The 23,234-nt window shown below is 37.0% G+C and overlaps 1 protein-coding gene across 2 annotated transcripts in view; it reads right to left on the minus strand.

Annotated features, from left to right (window-relative positions):
- The window catches only part of AGTR1 (angiotensin II receptor type 1), a 44,223-nt gene extending 33,054 nt beyond the window's left edge, over positions 1-11,169 (minus strand). For both annotated transcript variants that reach the window (XM_042999288.1, XM_042999289.1), the window contains exons 1-2: positions 10,904-11,169; positions 1,667-1,751 (exon numbers count right to left, since the gene is read on the minus strand). The gene's annotated coding sequence lies outside the window, so the exon portion shown is untranslated. The remainder of the gene's footprint in view (positions 1-1,666; positions 1,752-10,903) is intronic.
- Between the last annotated feature and the right edge of the window lie 12,065 nt (positions 11,170-23,234).

Raw genomic sequence — 23,234 nt, forward strand, 5'->3', positions numbered from 1 at the left:
AGTATAGTGCCCATGGATGGCATGGGGCCTTGGAGATTGTTTTACAGGAAACCCAAAGCAAAGTTTTGGCAGTTAGTGGCCAAATTGGTATAGCATCAGTTCTTTAGCAAACAAAAAATAACTTAGAATTAAGCATGTTTTGCTTATTCATCTGAAACTAAAAGTTTGAAAAGGTTAATTTTATGGAGGGTTTTTTTCCCCCACTGTTTTGTTATTTGTAAGCAAAAAAAATCATATTTATTTTGCTATAAATGTGTGAATGTTAGAAAGCGGGGGCTTCCAAAACACAGGAGAAGGGAGGCTGTTATATAGAAATTTCTATCAGGAACTCCCCTGGATTACTGTCTTGCTTCTTCTGTTACAAGGTTGATGGCATATTATGGACAAAGAGTTTCTTCTGTTCAGTACTCTTAGGATGTAAAATAAAGCTTCCTATCTTAGTGCCTTTCTAATTAGGACATACATTTCAGTGTACTTTTCCCAGAGCTGGATTTTTACTGAAAACATGTACAGCCCAACTTTCTAAGCTTATCTGTACCTCAAAAACAAAAACAGAACAAAACAAAACAAAACGAAAAATCCCTAAAACCTAAAGATTTCCAGTGGCAGAACTCTGTAGAATGTACCCATTTTTGTCACCAAGATTAAAGCAGTCCTCAATAGTTTCCTAACTCCACCATGGAGTGCCTTCTAGCAACTGTTTCCTCCTTGCCAATGAAACAAAGAAGAATAAAATCAACATTTGTCTACCCACCCACCACTTATCCTATCTATCTTCTGCTTTGATAAAATGTAATCCCAAGATATTCAGAAGGAGATAAACTACTCGTTTCATTCTCCCTGGAGGGACTAGGGGATGTCTTCCCTGTTAATTTAGGAAGTTGAGGGCTTGTTCCTTGAGCTGAGTTTTTGTCAGGAGAAAAAAGGCTTTTGATCTGGAAAATCCAGGAGTCTTTTTATGAAAAATATCAGGCAGGGCCATGTGACAGGAAATGGATGGACAGAGCAGTCCCTGATTACTCATGCTGCCCTCTCAGGTTCTGACTGTAATGCCCAGCGGCATGATTCATACCTACCAGAGGGCTAGGCTATGTGGGGATTAAAGGGTACCTTGTCTCCAACTCCACATTGCCCTTTTCCCTATATCTTACTGGAGTAAGGGCAACTTTCATGAAAATAAGACTGAGAGACATCTGGATTTTCTGAAGGTGAGCAGGTCAAGTTTTAAGGCTTATGTTCTTTGGACATATGGTCTTTGGGCATGGCTTTTGGAAGTGAGTGCTTCACAGAGCCCCATTGGGTGGCTGAGGAGAGAATACAATCTCCTGTTTCTCTTAAAGCCCTACATAGTGTGAAGAGTACCGTTCAGAGCAATCCATCCGTGGCCACAAGGAGATCCTTGCCGAGGGGTTGCAGATCTCTCATATGGTTTATATTAATACATGAATATCTTGGTAATATTCTAACACGGTTTACCTTTAAAATCATATAAATATATGCTCTTAGGCTGCATATAAGGAATGAGATTAAGAGTGGAATTTCATTTTTTTCTGCATCCTCTGTTTCTGTCACTAGACAATGATATATGTGACTTGTGCTGCCTCCACTATTGACACATTAGAGAAAACAACCGCCCAATACCGTGCTATAAGTGTAAGACATTTACCTGGATGCAGAACTTCTAGGATGGCTTCAGTGTCTTATTCAGATGAAAACTCGGCCATTTTAGACCAATTTACCATGTATTAAATCTGGAAAGACAAAAAGATTAATGTGATTCACTGAATATGGCCAGATTTTCATTTTTTAATTGACAGAGTAAGTATTAACACTACATCTTAAAAATGTTTTTGAAGGGAATGAAACCATCTGGTCCACATCAAGAATATATTTTTCCTTATGTAGAGTTAGGCCGTACTAAGTGGCAGTCTGTCGTGGGGTTACGTCCTCTTCCTGGTTGTAGTCGACGTCTTCCCTCATACCCTTGTAGATACTCACCGGAGAAGGAGAAAACGTGTTTTTGGGTAAAATAGTGCAATCTTATTCTAAGACACTTCTGTAGACATAGCTCCTAGTATAAGAAGTATCATAATAGATTAGATTTTTCATTGTGAATCTACAGGTAAACTTTGATAAATGATCCTTTTTAATAGAAACCTATATGAGTGTTATTTTACCATAATTTAAAAAATCTTCTTAAAAAGAGATCTTTTTTCTGTATTTCTGTTTTTATTTTTCATTGTAGTAATACATACATGTGGTTTAAATGTCAAGTTACAAAGGAGTGTAAAATCAAAGTACGTGTCTCCTAGCTGTCTGTAATGGTCTCTCTAGATCCACTTCCTAGAGATCCTTACTACTAATAGTTTCACGTGTATCCTTTTAAGACTTTTAAAAATGTATACACATGCATACAGATGTGTATATCCACGGTTTTTCATTTTACACCTCCTACTATTCTGTTGTGTGTGTTTTTTTTTTTAACTTAACATGGCTAGATCTGTAATATATGCATAAATCTACCTCGTTTATTTTGATGACTACACAGTATTCATTGCACTGATTCATGATAATTTATTTAACCAGCCCCCTGTTAATGGATCTTAAGGTTTTCTTTTTTTAGTTTCTCATTTTGGCTGCTTAAAAACATGCGTCAATGATTCTATTTATATGTGTGCATTTTTTAAGTGGTATACCAGTAGAAAAGTTTCAAATGTGATTGTTAAAGCAAACTGCATACTCCAAGTTTTCGAAAGATACTTAAAAATGTCCTGTACAAAGGCCATACCAATTTTTGATACCCCAAATCTGGCTTTTATCAAATCTTAAATTTTTTTTGTCAGTCTTATAAATGAAAAGTACATATTTGTCCTGATTTGCATTTCTTTAGTTATAAATGAGGTTGAGCTTTTTCTGTTGTTGTTTCCTTATTGTATGTAGTTACTCTTCTACTAGTTTGCCCATTAATGGGCTTTGCTTATTTATTTTTTTTTAAGTTTATTTATTTTGAGAGATGGGAGAGCGGGGAGGAGCAAAGAGAAAGAGAGAGAGAGAAATCCAAGCGGCTGTGTGTGCAGTCAGCGTTCCTGAGTGGAAATCAAACCTTAACTGACTGAACCACCCACACACCTGGGTTTTGCTTATTTTTTAGTTGGGCTGTTCATTGCTTCTCATGTTAAAGAGCTCACGTTCTATTCAGGAAACTGGCATTTTACATGTAATGTGTGGCAAGTAGCTTTCTCAAGTTCCTGTTTCTCTTTTGACTTTGTTTATGGGTCCTTTTTACCATATGATATTTTAATTTTCTTATGTAGCCAAATTAAGCAATATTTGTCATTATGGATTTGGGGGACACTTTTCAGTAAGAATATTATTAAAGCTGAAAAGTTATTCAGGAAGACTATAGGTGTGGTGTAGGTTACCTTTTAAACCACAGTGTATACCAACTTTACTATAATGGTGTTATATGGAAGGATTTTGGCCTTAGAGAATCTCTTTTTATCCCTATATTTCAGTGGTTTTGTTGTTATAGCAAAAGAAATTTCCCATAAGATTATTTCTCTCTTAAAAATACTACCATGATATTAATTATCTAAATTCTTGTAGGGCACTAGTGTCCCTCAGGAAAAAAAAAATTAGAGAAAGTATCAGATTTACCAATTATCATTCTCTACACAGTTAATGGCAGTTGTCTAAAGATCTGAAATCTAGAGTGGGTTAGATCGAAAGTAGTAGTAATTCCGAGACAAACTGAAAGCACATACAAAAAAAAGGAAAGAAAAAAGTCACTTTTGATCTTAGCCTTGATCTTAATAACCCTCAAAAGCTTCCAAGATTTGTTATATATTTTTCCTAGTCTTATCTGGTTCACAGTGATGCAGACATTTAAAAAAATATATCGGTTATTTTAATCACAAATCAGTGCTAATAGAACTGTTTCCATTAGAATACCAATGACCCAAGTAAGGCCTTAATGGCAACTTGACAGTAATCTAAACACCCACACGCACACACTGGACCACACTCATGATTTATGTTTACATATTGCTCTATAATGATTATCTTTCCTTGCCATTAAATATTATTAAATATGTAAAAATGGCTATATAATGTCACATCATATGGCTTAACCTAACAGAAATGTAAAAGAATAGATTTGTGTTCCTCTCAAAAATGTATTCTGTTAACTCAGTAGACCAAATGCCACAACACATTCAAGAAATCATTACGTAGGAATCACATCAGATTCTTTTCCATTCCTGATAAAGTGGCAGCAATTAACTGTGTGAAGGTTAAGGGCTGGGATCCATCATGGTACAACATGTTTTACGTGAAGTGACATCATTTGAATGGAAAGATTACTAAAGCTGGGTTAATGGAACATTCTTGTTCTAGCAGCATACTACACAGATTTAGAAGCATGTAAAATACATTTAATTGGATATCGAGAAGAGTTTGGGTCAAAAAGTGAAGGGAATAATAAAAGTATAAATGTATAAAGTTTACTAGAAGAAATGCTGTGAGGTCATTCATTCATTCATTCATTCAATTTGTTTAGGAAAAAACCTGGTGCAGATTCTATGCAGCCCCAGTCACAAATATTTGGGCTCATTGAGACCAGCAGGACTGTAAAAGGTCATAAGACAGTCACTGCTGTATCATTTATCACTTATTAGCTTTAAGAAACTCTGCTGCTACATGCAGGATGTCTCCTGGGCACTACCGCCCCTCTAAGCCCCAGGTGCTTGGCATTATGGCAGCTTGGGTTGGTTGTGTCCTAAGCCTTAAGTTACAAATTAGACACTGTACTGTTAGGGCTGCTTAAAGTTCTCGATCTAAGCAGCTGGTGAAGTTCCATCTCCCAAGGATGTCCCTTTATCGCTGAGAAAATTATAGCTGCTCAGTCCTGTTGACACACCTCTCCTCTCAAACGTGATCACAGGGAACCCAGACTCACTTCAGTCTTTTGACCAACATCAATGAGCCCCTGTCAGAACAACAGGCTTTTGGCCAAATCCAACTGACAGCTCTCAGAAAATCTACATGCACTGGGAGAAATCGTTCAGAGACTGAATCATCTGGGGAGTCACTGGCTTAACATAAGTCACCATTTGCTTGCAAACTGACTAGTAAGTAACTATATTCAACTAGTTTTGTGAACCATGCTTGTAGATAAGTGTTTATATTAAAAGCTGAAAGAGTGATATATAATTTGAGTTGGAAGGCTTAATAGTTTGTATACGTAGGGAATGACTTGTTCAAGAGAAAACATTTTTTATAGCATCAGAATACTCAAAGATAAAATGAGTAAATTATAGGTAAGTTATGAGAAAAACAGAGATATTGAATCTTAAGTTTTAAATAATGAGCTTTCATAATTTTAGTATTTATTTCCCAACTAAAGAAAGAATTTTTAGAATTCTCCATTATTTCACTTAAAGGTGAATATGACAGGCAAATGTTGCAACTAAAATAGAATAGATCTTATTTTTTCTATGAGGGAAACAGAACTTGATTTCAAATGATAATGTGAAATAAATTCTCAAATAATTAGTTGGCCTTAAAAAGCAGGCAGTGTAGTGTAGAGCAGACAGTGCGGCGTGGCAGGTAAGAGGACAGGAATCAAAATTCCTGTGTTTCAATCTTGACTCTACCAGTTACCACATTTGGGTGAGTTTCTTATCTTGTTATTACTCAGTATCCCAGCCTATAAAATGAGGATAAAGCAGTGATTATTTCATAGGGATGTTGTGAGGATTATATAAAAACAATATTAAAGGCTGAACATTGTGTCTGGCATATTATTATATGTGCTCAATAAATGTTAGCTTTATGTAAAAATGTTAATTTATTAAAAAGCCAATATAACCTCTAGGCAATTATTCCTAACAAGTCCTGGGTGCTGTATGCACACTTGGACTTCTCTAACTTCATTTTGCATTTGAATCACTTGGGGTTTTTGTTAAAAATGCAGATTTCAATGGGTCTGGGTGGAGTCAGAAAGTCTGCATTTCTCACAAGTTCCCACGTGTTGCCCACAAGGCTGGTCTTTGCCTTAACACCTGAGACAATGGTGGATGGTTGCTCCTAATTTATAATACAGTGGTTCTCAGTAGGGAAAATGGGAATAAGGGAAGTGTAGACAATATGTACAGATTTAAAATCCCAAGTGATTGTAATATGCTTGCCTTGCCTTTTCCCTAATGCCTAAAGAACCACTGATTTGCTATTTCAACTTCTATTTTGTTTCTCCATTTCTTACTCTATTCTCTACTTTCCCCCTTGCCATTATTGTTTTAGACTAAAAAAACAGTATTAATAATTCCCCAGTTACTAAGAATAAAGCATCAATTTCAAGCCATTTTATTGTGTATAATAGGATACTCTACTCAAATGAGATTAGACAAATGGTTTCTCTCTAATATATCTCTTCTAAACTATAGGGATCTGAAAAATATATTTTCCATAGCTTTAGCTGAAAACAAACAGACAACAAACAGGCAAGAAAGTGATGTGTGGAGTATTCAGTAATAGAATACAAAGATGAATTGGATGTGGTTCATAGTATCAAAGGAGGTATACTCCCATAAGGAAGGGAAAGTTGTGGTAGATATTATGGAAGTGGCTGAAATCAAACAGTGTGACCCCAGCATACGTTCCACCTGCTCTGAAAGGTAGGACAGAAGGAGGCTTATTTTTAAATGGCTTTCCACCCCAGTGGCACTAAGATGTTTGGAGAGACTCATAGCCAAATATATACTCAGTTTGACCAACATCTCTCTAGGGCCAAGACCATTTTTATACTTTCATGTGTTCGTAAGGATCTAACATCACTCAGATCCATAGTATTCCCTCTATAAGTATCTTCTACATATAATTCTTTATTTCCCAAGTTGGATAAGAGGAGCTTTGATTAATATTAATTGGTAAATAGCTAAAGACATCTTAGAGAGCAAATTAGCAATCATAAACTCTCTTTAATAGTACACAAACATGTATTTGACTCCAATATTCCTACTCTGAAGTTAACCAAAGTATTAAATCCACTGATCTAAATAAGTTTTAACATAATTTGGTGAAGAATAAAACAGCTTATATGTGTATAAAAGGAACAAGAAATCACATAAAATTTCACCCCAACTGAAGGATTATTAATCTATAATTTAAAATTTTAAGGACATTTAGACCTAGGACTTTGAATATGAAGGCTCAGTGTGATTAGGAAAAACAAAGCATACCCATTTCTTCACCCATTTTCTAAACTAGTAAATGTTAGAAAAATAATTAAATGTGATACTAGCAACACAATTTAAAATACTCTTAGATCTATGAAGGAAACTCTAATGATCATTTGCAAATTCTAGACATTTATTTCCACTTAAGACATTTGAATGATGCACCTATTTAGGAACCAGACAAATAAAATCTCTTTTAAACTGAGCTATAAGAATAACGTAAAATATAGCAGTCATACAATATTTACAGCATGTAGTGAATTCTATGTTAGTAAAATATTTGAAAGATGATTTTGTTTTTAATACTCAATGGAATCTTCTTCCCTTGTGACCATATGCTATGAAGAGAAGGAATCAAAAATCAGCAAAACTTTTAATGTTAATACAACTACTAATATCAAGATTCACTTATTTCCATTTCTATCACTGTTCTAGATATAAACTTTTGTTTTCTATTTCCACTTGTCAAATATCATTAAAATTATCACTGACTAATAAAACATTTGGCAAATTTATAGCTTTTTTTTTCTTTTTTTGATGTCATTTATTTTGGATGTATTTTAGAGCTTTAAGAGGATAATGGTGGTCATTTGCCAGTTCAGTTAAATAGTACTTTAAATCCCTAACGGACTACTTGATTTAAGATGGTTTTATGTATTAAGCTATCAAAAAGTTGAATTTTGGTAGCTAAAATTCACATAATGAATAAAATATAAAATAATAGCTAAATTTAGGCTAGAAATGGAACAAAACTTACTTTTACTTATGGGAACTATGGCATACTATTTTAATAAGTACCTACATGACAAGATACACAAACCATGTAATCCAATGACTTTAGGCAGTTTTGTAAGGGAAACTTAGACATAATTTGAAGAAAAATAATAGCACTTTCCAGTGGTAATGAATTTAATAGGTGATTTACCCGGTTTACTAGATAACCTGGGAGAAGAGCATTCCTAACCTGGCCTTGACTGCTTTGTCATAGTTTGCTGGTCTGGCTCTATATTTGTTTATTGCCACAGTGTGTCTTCAGGACAGCTTTCTAACCCTCACAACACTTGGATTTATGTCCAACAGCTAAGTAAAATTCCTAATTTGCTAGCTTACTTGGGAGACTCTCTGGCATAGCCCAGTCATGACTGAGTAAGGCAAAGCACTAGGTAAACTAATGAGTGTGGGGCCAGAGGCCGGGAGCCTGCATCAGGCAGCCAAAACATGCAAGCATTATGGGACTGGTCTAGGTCCCTGTAACAAATTTGAAAACAAAACATAGCAAGTCCGTTATCTGTTTGAAAAGGACATGGAGATATTCACCATATGATTAAACTCTTAGTTTTAAATGCCTCTCAGCTAAGTATTTTACCTGGGCTTTTGTTAAGTCGCAGATTAAATTTTCTTTCATTTATTTTCCCTCTCGAATTGGGCAAATTATTAGTGATAGTAACAACAACAGTAATAAGCAGCAGCAACAGACCAAAAAATGCACACACACCCCCACACCCACACACTTCTTACCTCAAACTAGAACACACACACACACACACACACACACACACACACACACGGCAAGAAACCTGAACAATCCGTAAATTTGCTTTTTTTTTTTTTTTTTTTTTTAACACAACCAGGGTTAGAGAATGACAGTAAAGATTTAAGCTCAGAACTCTTGAGATGGGGAGCATTGGCAAAGCGATGTAGTGACTGAAAGACATTTTATAAATCTCAAGGAAGGTAATTCTTTCTTTGGCATCAGTGGAACCAGTAGAAGAACACTAGGTTTCTTCTGAGTTGGATGATGGGGCAAGTGATTCAGTTTAAGATCAAAGAAGAGCCGAACCAGGAATCGAGGCTTCGGGATGGCCACAAAGAACAAGGAAGTCAGGAAAAAAAGGGAGAGACAGAGTAGATGACAGACTTGACACTCATAAATGTGAAACTTTAGCAAATGCTGAGACCTGGCAACTTAGGGTACACTCCCTGAGCTTTACACCACGTTATAGGAACTGCCAGCCATTATCAGGAGGGATGGACTTTTGGAGCCAGCGCTGGAAACCTAATGGTTTTCCAGAATAGGTAATATACCAGGAGAGTTATTTAGAGAGTTTTGAGGGTCCTAAGCATGGGCAAAAGGGTAATTATTTTAGACTACTATTTTTTAAGCAAATAAATAGGAAACAAAAGGAATCAAGGAATTTTATCACTGGAGGGAACCTTATGGTCAGGGACCTGAGGTTCAGGGTTGTGAAATAACTCTCCTGAAAGCAAGCAGCCAGTTAAGTGGGTCTCTCCATTCGCCGGCTTCCTGTGCTTCCCTGCCCCTGCACTGTCTGCCAGGAGGGTGGCAGAATCCACCACAGCCTGAGACAGATGACCTAGGTGGGGCCTTTAGAGCTAGGGAAACACTACAGGAGGCAGGGGAGCAGGCAGTTTCTTCGAGAAGACTTACAAAAGGGTTATAGCTAATGCTAAAGGAAATAAACACCCGGGGACCCAGGACACTCAGATGGTGTCTATCAAGAGAATCATGTTGGGGATGAGGTACCTAATAGGAGAAACAAGTTGCTCAACAAAGTTATAAAACAGAACAGTGTGTGCCAGATTTCTTGCATCCTTCACTGTTACTTTCTCTTCTCTGAATGACACTAGACATAAATATAGCCAACTCCCAAATTTGATCCCAGGGGAAAATGAGCACCCAAACTTTTACTGAGAAGAGGAGGCTCGGAGGGCTCCAGTAGTGGGATTCTGATACACCGCCAGAAAACAAAGATTAGGTAAAGAAGCCCTAGATGGATACAATAACGGGGTTTCTACTGGGTGCCCAAAGACGATGGGGCAGGAGACACTTTGGGAAAGACTCGCTGAGGTCTTGGGGAGAAGTAGCAGGCTGGCGCTGTAGAGAGACTGGGCTGCACAGTTAAGAGAATTGGAGAATGGGGTGCTAGATAGGTGGTGTGGAGGGAAGGGGCCAACCAGAAGCTTCTCTTAAAATCGCGCCTCAGTTACAAATGTGGACTGACCAGGGCTATGGAGATTGGGGTGTCGAGACACCCCAGCTTCTCCCCCTCACCAATCTGATGAATCAGAGGGCACCTGGGGACACCTGAAGGTGGGACAGTTTGTCCCTGGTGGGGGCGGCGCACAGTACCAAGGACACACAGGGTTTGAGGGGAGGGGTGAGGGGAAGAAGAGCCATGCTGGGCGTTTCCTGGGAAGCAGAGGGGGAGGGTGGGACACTCTTAACTTCACCTTCGGAGTAGCGTAACTTTTAAATGGACGCCCCGCGGAGTTCTACCGGCTTCTTACTCAGGACACGGTTAAAGGACAAGAGTTAGCTAAAAGCCTCGGGAAGAAAGTTTATTTGGTTGGATCCCATTTCTGCAGATTTCTGGCTTGTAGTCGAAAGAGTCTGGTCAAATCAGAATGACCTTTTGGGGGCACGCAGCGAGCAATCTCAAATTGTTCCCTGCAACCCAGGCGCCCCTCACCTGATTTGGGGAAAGGCAGCCAGTTCCCGGTGGGCGCCGACCGGAACTGAGCTCTCTCTCTCCTTCGTCCCCGGGAGCCCACCAGCACAGCACCCGCGGTGAGGACACCTTGACAGGAAACTGACCAGCCCCGCCCCGCGGCCCCCGAATCTGCCTGGGCAGTCCTGGTCGACTTACCCGCGCCCGGGGCCCTGAGCTCACGTCGGACAGCGAGTTGGCAGCGCTGGTGCGGGGCTTCCGCCCGCGTCTTCCGCGTCCCGGCGGTGCGCCCTCACTCCCGGGGTTCGCTCGGGCTGCTCCCCATCAGTCGCCGTCCCAGTCCGAAACAGATGCTCGCCGTGCCTGCCACCACTGCCTGGGGCCCTGGGCTGACGAGCGCGCTGGAATCATCTGCGACGCGGCAGCTCTGAATTTATAGCGAGGGGCGTTGCTGCTCGGTAGGTTCCAGGGATGAGGCACTGTTTTGCATTCTCTCCTCCTCCGCCCCGCCCCTGGAGACCCTCTTGGCCCAACCCCCTCCCTCTCCAGATGCTGACGGAAGCGGGAGGATGCCACAGTCATCCCCAGTGTCACCTACCAGATCCCTGCGCACGAGGCTCGGAGCCCTGCGTTGGGGAGGGTCGCTAAATGGAAGAGAACTGGGGGTACAGGAGAAACAGTTCATGCCCGAGATAAATGTTTCCCTACTGTCTCTCTCTCTCTTTTTAACTTGGAAAACTTTTTAAGGACGAATTCGGGGACTTCTTTTTCCTGTGACTAACTCAAACTTTGACAATAGGGTTGTGGATCATAAATGCCATAGATTAATTTCAGGTTTACAGAGTGAAAGAGTGGACATTTATATCCTCCCATTGGGCATGCTATCAGAGTTGCATGTTTAAAACTGTAAAAATAGAAAAACTTGAAGAACAAAATATGACCAAATATTTAAGGAAGAATTAGTATAGTTTCTTCACAAGCTATTCCAAAAAACAAAAGAGGATCATTTCCCAACTCATGCTATGAGGCCAGTATTGCCCTGATCCTAAAACCAGATAAGACATTAGGAAAAAAAGAAAACTCAAACAAATTATTTTTTATGAATGTAGATTCAAATCCTCAATAAAATCAACAAATCAAATCTAGTAACATATAAAAATACCCATGATCAGGTGAGATTTATCCCAGGACTGCAAGATGAGTTTACTGAAAATCATTTGAGGGACTGCATCATATCAATAGAATAAAGGACAAAAACCACGGGATCATCTTAATCAGAAGAAGCATTTGACAAAACTCATCACCCTTTCATGATAAAAATACTCAACAAACTAGGACTGGAAAGGAACTTTCTCAGTCTGTAAAGTCCACCTGTAAAAAACTAACATGATACTTAGTGGTGAAAACTGAATGTTTTTGTATCTAAGATCAAGAATAAGACAAGGATGTTGGTTCTCCTCACTCCTATTCACCATTGTTCTAGCCAGGGCAATTGGGCAAGAAAAATAAATAAAAGCCATCTATGTGAGAGTGGAAGTAAAAGTATTTTTATGTGCAAATGACATGATCTTATATTTAGAAAATCCTAAGGAATCAGTGGAAAAAAAAACTAGTAGAGCTAATAAATTCAGCAGGGCTTTCAGATACAAGATCAATATACAAAATCAGTTGTGTTTCTGTGCACCAACAATGAACAATCCAAAAGTGAAATTAAGAAAAATTGCATTTACCACAGATCAGAAAAAATAAAATACTTAGGAATAATTTAACAAAAAAGGTAGAAAACTTATATTCTAAAGACCGTAAGGCATTGAAAAAAATTAAATTAGACCTAAACAAATGGAATGACATTCTATGTTCATGAATTGGAAGATTTCATATTGTTAAAATGGTAATACTCTCTAAATAATATACAGATTAAACAGAATTTGTATAAAAATCCCAACAATCTGTTTTTGAAGAAATTAACAAGATGATCCTAAAATTCGCCTGGAAGTGCAAGGGACCCAGAATCACCAAAACAATCCTGAAGAAGAAGAGCAAATTTGGAGGACTCATTTTCCTGGTTTCCAAATTTACTATGAAGCTGTAATAATGAAAACAGTGTTTTACTGTCATAACGATTGATATACAGATCAATAGAATAAGAATTGAGTCCAGAAATTCTAGCATATTAATGGTCAATTTTTGACAAAGGTACCAAGACAATTCAATGGGGAATGAATAGTCTTTTCAACAGTGTGACGACCAGTGCCAGTCTGTGAGTGAAATTTGGAAATGCTCCTGTAATTATTGTGTGAGATTCAGGACTGCTTTATATCTTTATATCTAAATTTAGTGCTATAAATAATTAACCATAGTCCGATCTGTACTAAATTCCAGCTTAGTTTTAGAAATGATGATATTTTTGAGGACCAGAAGTCTCTTAGAGAGTCAGCTGTTTTGGGTGCAACCTCTTCAAAGGGTGGGCTTTGCTCTTAGGAATATTATATTATCAGAAACAAGCAGATGAGAAGGAAAAGTTCCCAAGAAATTAATGGCATCGTTATTACTGTGATCAATCAGCTGAGTAATGGTATGGTTTAAGCATTGGCTTTTCTGGATATAATAACACATTAATACTATTCAAAAAGATGGACATTAGAGTTCACTAGAGACAAGGATTTGAAGCCCAGCTGCAAATATATATATGCATGCATATGCATAGAAAAAAATGAATGTACTTTCAGTAAAATGCATGCAGTGGTTGTTCTGAAGTTAGTACTTATGGAAAATTTTAGATTATATTTGCTTTTTATGCTTGTGTTTATTACCCAAATTTTTTATAACAAATATACCAGTATATCAGGGTAGACTAGAAGGCAGGGAGCTTAGCATAGGAACTATTTGGAGAGCAAGAAATGTCTATGTGGACACGTTTTGCTCCCACTAAACTTGAAGGTCTGATGGCTGCAACCACATGAGTATGCCTATACCTGAACTTTAGGGTATTCCTGTAGAATATGCAATTGGTTCAATCACTTATGACAATTCAGTACTTAGCATTTATATAAGGAGGAAGTGTTATAAACCTATGTAAATATTCACAATATTCAGGTTTGTTTCCAAATAGAGGTCCATCCTTGTGACTGTAGAGTAGTCTATTCTAAGAGAATAGAGCCAGGCTTTTGACATGGATACCATGGCAGACATTAACCTAGTCTGCTATTGCATGTGCTTCAGCTTATTGTCTCAGAGAGAATATTGGGTAAGACTGATGACATTGTATACTCTTATCCTATGTGTACTTTCAAATGAATTCATAGTATATATCTGCTGGTGATTGTAAATTGGAACTCACACATATGGCCACTTACATTACTCAAAATGGAAAAAAAGAACATTTTCTGTATTTCTCTTGTTCTAAAATTTAATATATCATTAAGCCTCATCAACTTTAAACTTACCGAAGGAACTTCATTCCAATTTCTCTGTCTCCACTTTTTAAAATTTTTACCTCTATGCCTAGATTCTCTCAGATGCCTTTCACATCTCTTCAGGTTTTTTATTTCCATCATTTTGCCCATGATGATCCATTTCCAGACTACCTTCCGATCTTTGCCACTTGAAAACTTGCCTATCCTCAAAGACTCAGATCACATGCCAGTTTTTAATTTTCCCACTCACATCTGCCAGAAGTTACCACTCTCTCCTTTGAACTTTGTGTGACTGTTTCTGAAAATATAAAGTAGCATGAATTTATGGAAAGAGATGTTCACTAGATGTTTAGAGACCTGGAGTCCATTTTCTATTCTCTCAAGAGGTATCAGTGAAGGTTGGCCAAACCAATGGATATCTAGATCTTTCCTTAGATTTAGTTTTTCCGATATCCAGTTTACAAGTTATGTGAACTTGGGCAACATATTTAACCTTTTTATGCTTCAGTTTAATTATTAGTAAAATGTGAGTACCAATAGACCTAATTCATTGTGAATGAGGATCAAATGAATTAATACATGTAAAGCAAATAGAACAATGCCCGTTCTATATTAGTGCTTAAAAAAATGTTAGCTTTAAAAGAGAATAGCCCCAATAATTCTAAACAGGTGTGTTGTCCAATTATCCAAATATAGTCCCTACTCTAAGAAATATTTTTGATAAGATAGGGATCTTACTCAATGTACTTTATCACAATTGATACCCCTGCTTTTTAAATAGTTTTATAGGAATATAGAGAAAGAGAAGACTATGACAACAAAAGAACATTGTTGAGTATTTTTTTTTTTCATTGTTGAATATTCTTGATTGGGGCATGTAGATAGCCTCATTAAGTATAACTAAGTTTTACAATGCTATGTATTATAGTGAGGATCTATGTCTCAGGAAGTTTATTTAAATTGTCCATATGGTGTTTTCACTCTTATGTGGATCCTGAGAAACTTAACAGAAACCCATGGGGGAGGGGAAGGAAAAAAAAAAAGAGGTCAGAGTGGGAGAGAGCCAAAGCATATGAGACTCTTAAAAACTGAGAACAAACTGGGGGTTGATGGGGGGTGGGAGGGAAGGGAGGGTGGGTGATGGGTATTGAAGAGGGCATCTTTTGGGGTGAGCACTGGGTGTTGTATGGAAACCAATTTGACAATAAATTTCATATACTGAAAAAAAAATTGTCCATATGGTATACTGTAAGGAACTAACATGTAGAGTGAGTAAACAACTGTTTTACCCCTCTTATTTTCTATGTTTTACTTAAGTAACTTCTTAAAAAAACAAATTAGAAATATCACATCTCATTAACTAGACAACTTTTCTACTATTTCTTATCACCTTCATTTATAAAGAGAGAATGGACATTTGCAAGGTTCTGTAACTCACTCGAATATAAGGGTATTCCAGTAATTGTTATTCAGTAAGCTGGCGAGTGTGATATAATCTGTAGAGGCTTGGAACAGTCTAAAAGAGTAAAATATTTTATTCTAAGTTATATTTGGCTTTATGAGTAAGACATTTAGCAATTATTTAAATATTCACAAGGAATGAGGGAACAACTCATAGGAATAAAACTATTCTTAACTTTAGAGATAAACTCAGGTGTAGTAAATGAAGATGGATCAATTTAGTACTGAATTAATTTCACTTTCTAAAAAAAAAAAAGACAAGGTTAGTAAACTCACCAATAAAAGTGTTGATAGATGATAGGAAAGAATGAAAAAATACTACACAAAGTTCCCAACAAGAGACTTGTAATATGCGTTTTAAATCTATGAACATCATTATTAATAATCATTGAATAAATACATGCTCGGAATAAATGAACTGACACACATAAGAATTATATCAATTTATTAAATATTTAATTGAAAAGAAGGAAGTTTTATATAATTGCTAAAAAGATGGAGGTGCTGAGAAATGAAGTGTCTGGGAAGAACAAGGTAAGTGTTTAGGGTGCCAAACAGGCTATATTTTGACCCATATAAAGAATTCAACAGACTTTCAGATTAAAAACTATAGAAAAATGAATGACATTTGTAGAATTGTGTTTGAATTTAACTGGTTGAGGAAAGATAAGGAGATTAGGCTATCTCAACTTTATTTAAATTCTCATTGTCTTCAGAATAGTATAATCTAAATATTTCCCACCATATTTCTTATTTTGGTTCCATTTTGGTGGTTGGCCCCTTATTTACTGTCAGATTGTTCACTCACACAATCCTGCTGGCTGTCCTTTACTCACCACAGAGGTCATGATATCAGGCTGCCCACTTGGCTGCTGCTTCTTTGGCATCCAGCCACCGTGACAACACCCATGTTGGCCCAGGATATGCTCCCACCCTGCTGATTGAGCTGCAGGATTCCTGGTCCAAGCAGAAGGCTCCTCCCTGACCAGTGAAGGGCATGTCTTTGACAAGGGAGATGCTTATAGCTGATCTGAGCTCCACTGGGTTAGAGACAATTCCTAAAGTATGAAGCTTCCTCTGGCCCATTTAGAATTTTTAACTTGACCATGCAGTCCAAAAATACTTCCCTATACATAAGCCAGTTATCCTTAAAAGAGTAAAACTTGATGCACTCACCTGCCACCCCTGTGTTGCTAACAGCTGTCATTTGTCAGGATTTCATCTATACTAGGTTACATGCTGGAGGCATTCACAAAGACAGCCTATATAAAAAGTCCACATTTGGAGGGCTTGAAAACCACTTGTTAGCAAAGTTTGAGCAATTGTTTGTTGGGAGATGGAGTAAGAGTACTGAAGTAATACCATCAGCACTCATATGTACCACTTGGAGTCCAGTGGTGGAAATGTGGTTGGTGGAAGGTATCTTCTGGCTAGCAGATTTTTTTTTTTTTATTTTTTAAATTAAGTCCTTTCTTTTCTAGTATATCAGCCAAAAGTTCATTTTATATTCATCCTTGTAGGATTATTTTAAGACACTTTTTCAATGGCTATTGTATAATTTTAAAGGGACAAATTCAGGTTCCTTTGGCTGACTCTGCTTGTACTCACACTTTCTGTCTGGTTAATATTCCACAATCTTTCTACATGAACTCATGCTGCTAGTTGTTCATTAAATTGTTCTTGCCTAAGTACTTCTTGATCAATTCTATTATTATTTGTTCTTATTCTTTCCTAGTATTGATGTTAACTGCTCAGTAATTTCCTGGATCTCCCCTTTGGCACATCTTAAAGATTAGAATAGTTATTATTATAATTATTTTCTTGAATCTTTCTGCAGCCCATCCATCATTTTCTTATTTTCTGCATTGTTTATGACTTGAAGATATACAGGATGTAAATATATTATTCATGTAAAACAAATATCTTACTGTGAGGATAATATTCTCAAATATTTCTTATCAAAGAGATGTATACTTTATTAAAATATACTTTGAACATACTAGAATAAGAAATAAAGTTAGCAGATAAAAATTAAGGATTAACAGCTAAAATATACTATTATAGGCAAATTATTTGGCTTTTCCTGAGTGAACAAAATGTAAAAGTAAAATTCTTGAAATTAATTACTTAAAAATGTAAATAAAGTACTATTTTATTCATATCAATTATCCTTGAGCAACGTATGTTGTCTCTTTAAATATTTTCTTACTATTTGATTTTTTTTTCATATACAGCCTATTATAGTATAGACATAAACCAGTTTGGGGTCTTTAGTCACAGAAGAGACATAATTAATCAGAGTACCTATGATAACTGCTGCATTAGGCATGAGGACATCAGTAAGACACAGCTATTGAATGTAAAGTGTTCATAGTGCAGGGAGGTACAGTTAGCAGGGATGTATAACACTATGTTTAAATATTAAAGATATGTTCAGAGAATGCAAAGAAGTCTAGGATTAACTCTGATAGCCACAAGCTAGAGAAAGTTACCATGCCAATGGAGATGTTTGAGCTATGCTTTGGTGAGGGCGTTCTAGACAGAGGTCACTACATGTGCAGATGACACTATGACCGTTGGGTCTCTTCCATTATGGGTAGAAGGGAAATGGTTCTTTTTTCTAAATCTTGATCTCTTCTTCTGGGTCAGAATCTCCCAGCAAGCGAAGATTGTGGTGACTTTATTTACTCCTGTCCCCATAGTCTGGCATAGCAGTTGGCACATAGCACTTGCTTAGTAAATGTTTGTTGAAGGGATGAATGGATGAGGTGAGGGTAAGATTTTGAAAGGCCAGGTTCAAGTATTTGGACTTACCCTATGGGTAATGAGAGTCATGGGGGTCATTGGGGAGTGAGTCCTGTGATCTCATTGGTTATGTCAGAAGGTAAAAAGTAATTCTAGTGGAAATAGAAAGGATACATCCAAATGGGACCAGATTGTGGGCCCATTGAGTTAGAAATTCCAGGAGATGAATTAAAACTATTAGAAGAAAAACGAAGAGGACTTAAACTAACGTGGTAGCTCTATGGATGGGGGAAAAAGCTTCTGAAATGCAGTGGAAATAATTCATTGACTGACTAGTTGGATATGAAGGGTGAGAAAGAGACAGAAAGGAAACAATGAAATTTCTGGGTTGGAAGGTTGGGTGGATGGCATTGCTATTAACTGAGATCAGGAATACCAAAAGGGAACATATTTTAGAGAAGGGATGAATTTAATTTTGGATGTGTGCAGCTTGTTTTCCTGAAGGGCATCCAAATAAAGCAGAATCTGGGCTGAGATATGTAGTTTGGGGACTCACGAGTGTGGAAATGATGCTTGAGGTTATGGGAGAAAATGAGGTATACAGAAGAGAGTGAAGACAAAAGGAGGATAAAAATGAAGATGAAATCCAGGAACACACATCTAAATGATAGAGGGGGGAAGAGTCGGCAGACAAGAGAGCTAACATTGATTTGAACACAAACTGTGAGACAGATGCTGTCTTAGTTACTTTGCATATGTTGTCTAGTTTAATCTTCACAACAACTCTGGGAGAGCTTATCAGAAGAGTAGGAGCTTTTCCAGGAAAGGCATCCAGAAACCTTGGTTGGAGTAAATTTTAAGTAGGTATTGGCAAACTTTTTCTCCAAAGGACCAGATAGTAAATATTTTAAGCTTATCAGACAAACTCTGAGGTGCCTGGGAAGCCATAGATAAGCAAGTAGGTATGACTGTGTTCCAATAAAACTTTATTTATGGACACTGACATTCAAATTTCTTATAATTTTCATATGTCAAAATGTTATTCTTCTTTTGATTTCTTAGAACCATTTTAAAATGTGAAAACTATTCTAGGCTCATGGGTCCTATAAAAACAAGGAGCAGGCTGCGGTTTAAAGAAAAAGCGCTGTTAAGTGTGGGATGCAAACATGTGAGCCCAAGAAATATCACTGAATTTTGCAAATAGGAGGTAGTTGATGACCCAGAAAAACTGGTTTTGGTAGAAGGAAGGGGCAAAACACCATTGTAACAGGTTGGGGAATAACCAGGAGGTTGACAGAATAAGTATAAACTTTCTTAACAAGTTTGTCATGAAAGGAAAAGACAGTGTTAAGGTGATACCTTAAGGGAAAGGTGATGACTAAGGGAGTATTTTTGTGTTATTTTTTCATCTTAGGATTTGGTTTCTAGGGTAAGTCATTTAAAAGAAAAATATGATTTTTGTAAAAATACGAAAAAAGTTGGGACTACATCAAAATAAAAAGCTTCTGCACAGCAAAGGAAACGGTCAACAAAACTAAAAGGCAGCCTACTGAATGGGAAATGATATTTGCAAAGGCTTAGTATCCAAAATATATAAAAGATAAAAGTCAACACCCCAAAACAAATAATCCCATTAAAAATGGGCAGAAGACATGAACAGACATTTCTCCAAAGAAGACATACAGGTGGACAACAGACACATGAAAAGAGACTCAACATCTCTGATCATCAGGGAAATGCAAATCAAAACTACAATGAAATATCACCTCACATCTGTCAGAATATATAAAATAAAAAAAAAAACACAAGAAAAAACAAGTGTTGGTGAGGATGTAGAAAAAAAGGAACCCTCTTGTAGTTGGTGGGAATGCAAACTGGTGCAGCCACTGTGGAAAACAACTTGGAGATTCTTCAAAAAGTTAAAAATAGAACTACCCTGTGATTCAGGAATCACACTACTGGCTATTTACCCACAGAATATAAAAACACTAAATCAAAGGGATACATGCTCCCATATGTTTATTGCAGCATTATTTACAGATTATGAAAGCAGCCCAAGTGTCCATTGATAGATGAATGGATAAAGAAGATGTGGTGTATATATACAATAGCATATTATTCAGCCATAAAAAAGAATGAAATCTTGCCATTTACAACAACATGGATAGAGTTAGAGAGTATAATGCTAAGCAACATAAGTCAGTCAGAGAAAGACAAATGCTATCTGGTCGTACTCACATGTAGAGTTTAACAAACAAAACAAATGAACAAAGGGGAAACAAAGAGGACAAACCAAGAAACAAATTATTTTTTAAGTTTTATTTATTTTGAGAGAGAGAGAGTGCACCCATGGGCACAAGGTCCTCAAGTGGGTGAGGGGCAGAGAGAGAAGGAGAGACAGAATCCCAAGTGACTCGGCTTAATCTCATGAATCCGTGAGCTTGATCTCAGGAACCTGTGAGGTCATGACCTGAGCAGAAATCAAGAGTTGGTTGCTTAACTGACTGAGCCACCAGGTGCCCCAGAAGGATTATTAACTATAGAGAACAAACTGGTGGTTACTTGAGTGAAATAGGTGGTGGTGATTAAGGAGTGCACTTACCATGATGAGCACTGAGTAATATATAGAATTATTGAATGATTATATTGTACACCTGAAACTAATATTACACTGTATGTTAACTATGCTGGAATTAAAATTAAAAGTGCAAAAAAAAAGTTAAAGAAAATTGACAGAAAAGGTTAATACTCAAGCCCTCTAAATTATTACTTCAGTATTTCTTATTACCTGTAATATATGACATCTCCAACATGTTTGCATATGAAAGGAAAATAATGTCAAGGTGAATTAGAACTTTTCTAAATTTCAAGGAATAGAAATCAAATATGTCATATTAAGCCTAGATTATTCTTTGAATAAATTATTTCACAGCTCTAATTAAGACTAAGTTACATTTAATTTCAGAAGTCCTTTTCCTCCTGCCCTAGAGTTGCTTTCTCTCCGCTTCTCTGTCCCTGAGGACATCACCTTCTCATCAGTAAGCTTGACCCTCACTGTGATAAATCCCAGTCCAAAGTCACCCAAAACCAACTTTTATATATATTTGGCACATTGGTATTATTTTAATTATTATTTATGATGTTTTTACACTATAATTCTTCCCTTCTGAGATTAAACCATGCAGTTATATTTTCTATGCTGTATCTCCTTCCAAAAACAGCTGTTTTGCACACGTGTTCTGGGACAGTCTTCATCGATAAAGATATACCTATGATGTCTTTCCCAAAGAGGTTTCAGAAACAAAATGTTTTGGATTTTTCCTTCTAATTTATTACATCTGGGGAGTGCTCTAATTAAAGATTAGGAACCAAAGGAAATTATTTCAAAGCATAAAATTTCCTGGAAAGGAATTATCTAATTAAGAAGAAATCTCTTTATTGTAAAACTCAAAATATTCAAGTAAAAGAAACTCAGGTAATAATTTAAAAAACAATTTTGTTGTGAAATGTTACACACGTATAGAAGAATACATAAAATAAACATACACTGTAGTGAATAAATATAAAGCAAACATCCATGTAAGGACCATCAGTTATGACACTGAACTTTGTTCTCCCAAAATTCGTATGTTGACCCCCTTACCCCAGTGTGACGGTATTTGGAGATAGAGCCAACAAGTAGGTAATAAAAGTGAGGTCATAAGGGTGGGGCCTTAATCCAATATGACTGGTGTCCTTACAAGAAGGAGGAAAGGCACAAGAGAGCTCTGTCCCCCTCCATGAGTACACAGAGGAAAGGCCATGTGAGGACACAGTGAGAAGGCAGACCTATAAAAGCCAGGAAGAGGGAGGCCTTAATCAATTCTGACAGCACCTTAATCTTGGACTTTCAGCCTCCAGAATTATGAGAAAATAAATGTCTGTTATTTAAGCCACCAAGTCTGTGGTATTTTGTTAAGGCATCCCTAGCTAACCAATACACCAAGCAAGCAAAAACAGTACATTGCCAGAATGTCAGAAGCCCTCAGTGTGTCTCCTTTTTATCAGATTCCCTTTAGAGGTCACCAGCATGCTGATCTTTATGGTAATTGTTACCTTGTGTTACTTTATACTTTTTCCACATATGAATGTATCTTTAAACAATTTAGATTTTAAACTTCATATAGATAGAACCATACGTATTTGCCTACATCTTTCTACTTTTGCTCGCATAAAGTTGGTATGAATTTTCCATGTTGCTACGTATAATGGTAGTCTGTTCATTTTCATTATGATAGAGTATTTCAATGTGTGAATGTACCTACCACATGAATTCTTCTGTGGCTAGCTATTTTGATTGGCATTTTGGCTAATATGAATATTATTTGAATGAACATCTTGTATATGGCTCCACTTACATACACATTTCTCAAGGGTGCATACCTAGAATGGAATAAGCTGGCTCACAGGGTCTGTTGAAGTAATTTTCAAGTACAAATTATTTTAGAAATGTGACTTCATACTTAGTTCTTCACACCAGAAGGTGGTAAAAGCATTGATTTTAGTTTGGCCATTTTGTGATAGCTTTGTATAACCACTCTCTTAGGGAATAAATTTGAATGCTTTTTCTCTTCATGCTGTTGTCACTTTATGTGAACTCCATAAAGGACCCTGTTAATGTCTCCAATTGCTGTTTTAAATCTAAGGTCACTTAGCTATCCTAATGTGAAGATTAATCTCCATTTGCAACCCTAAACCACTCAAATCCATTTTGTGTCCTTCTCTATCCTGTTCTATGCCTGGGGAGATTCACTACTACTGGAGACATCATCTCGGTCTTCTGACTGGCTGATGGGCTTTTGGTTAAAATTGGTCAATGATAGATTGGGTTTGGCTCCTGGTTCCGGCACGTTGTTGGATTAGGTTAA

The sequence above is a fragment of the Panthera tigris genome, chromosome C2, assembly GCF_018350195.1.
Source record: "Panthera tigris isolate Pti1 chromosome C2, P.tigris_Pti1_mat1.1, whole genome shotgun sequence".
NCBI lineage: Eukaryota > Metazoa > Chordata > Mammalia > Carnivora > Felidae > Panthera > Panthera tigris.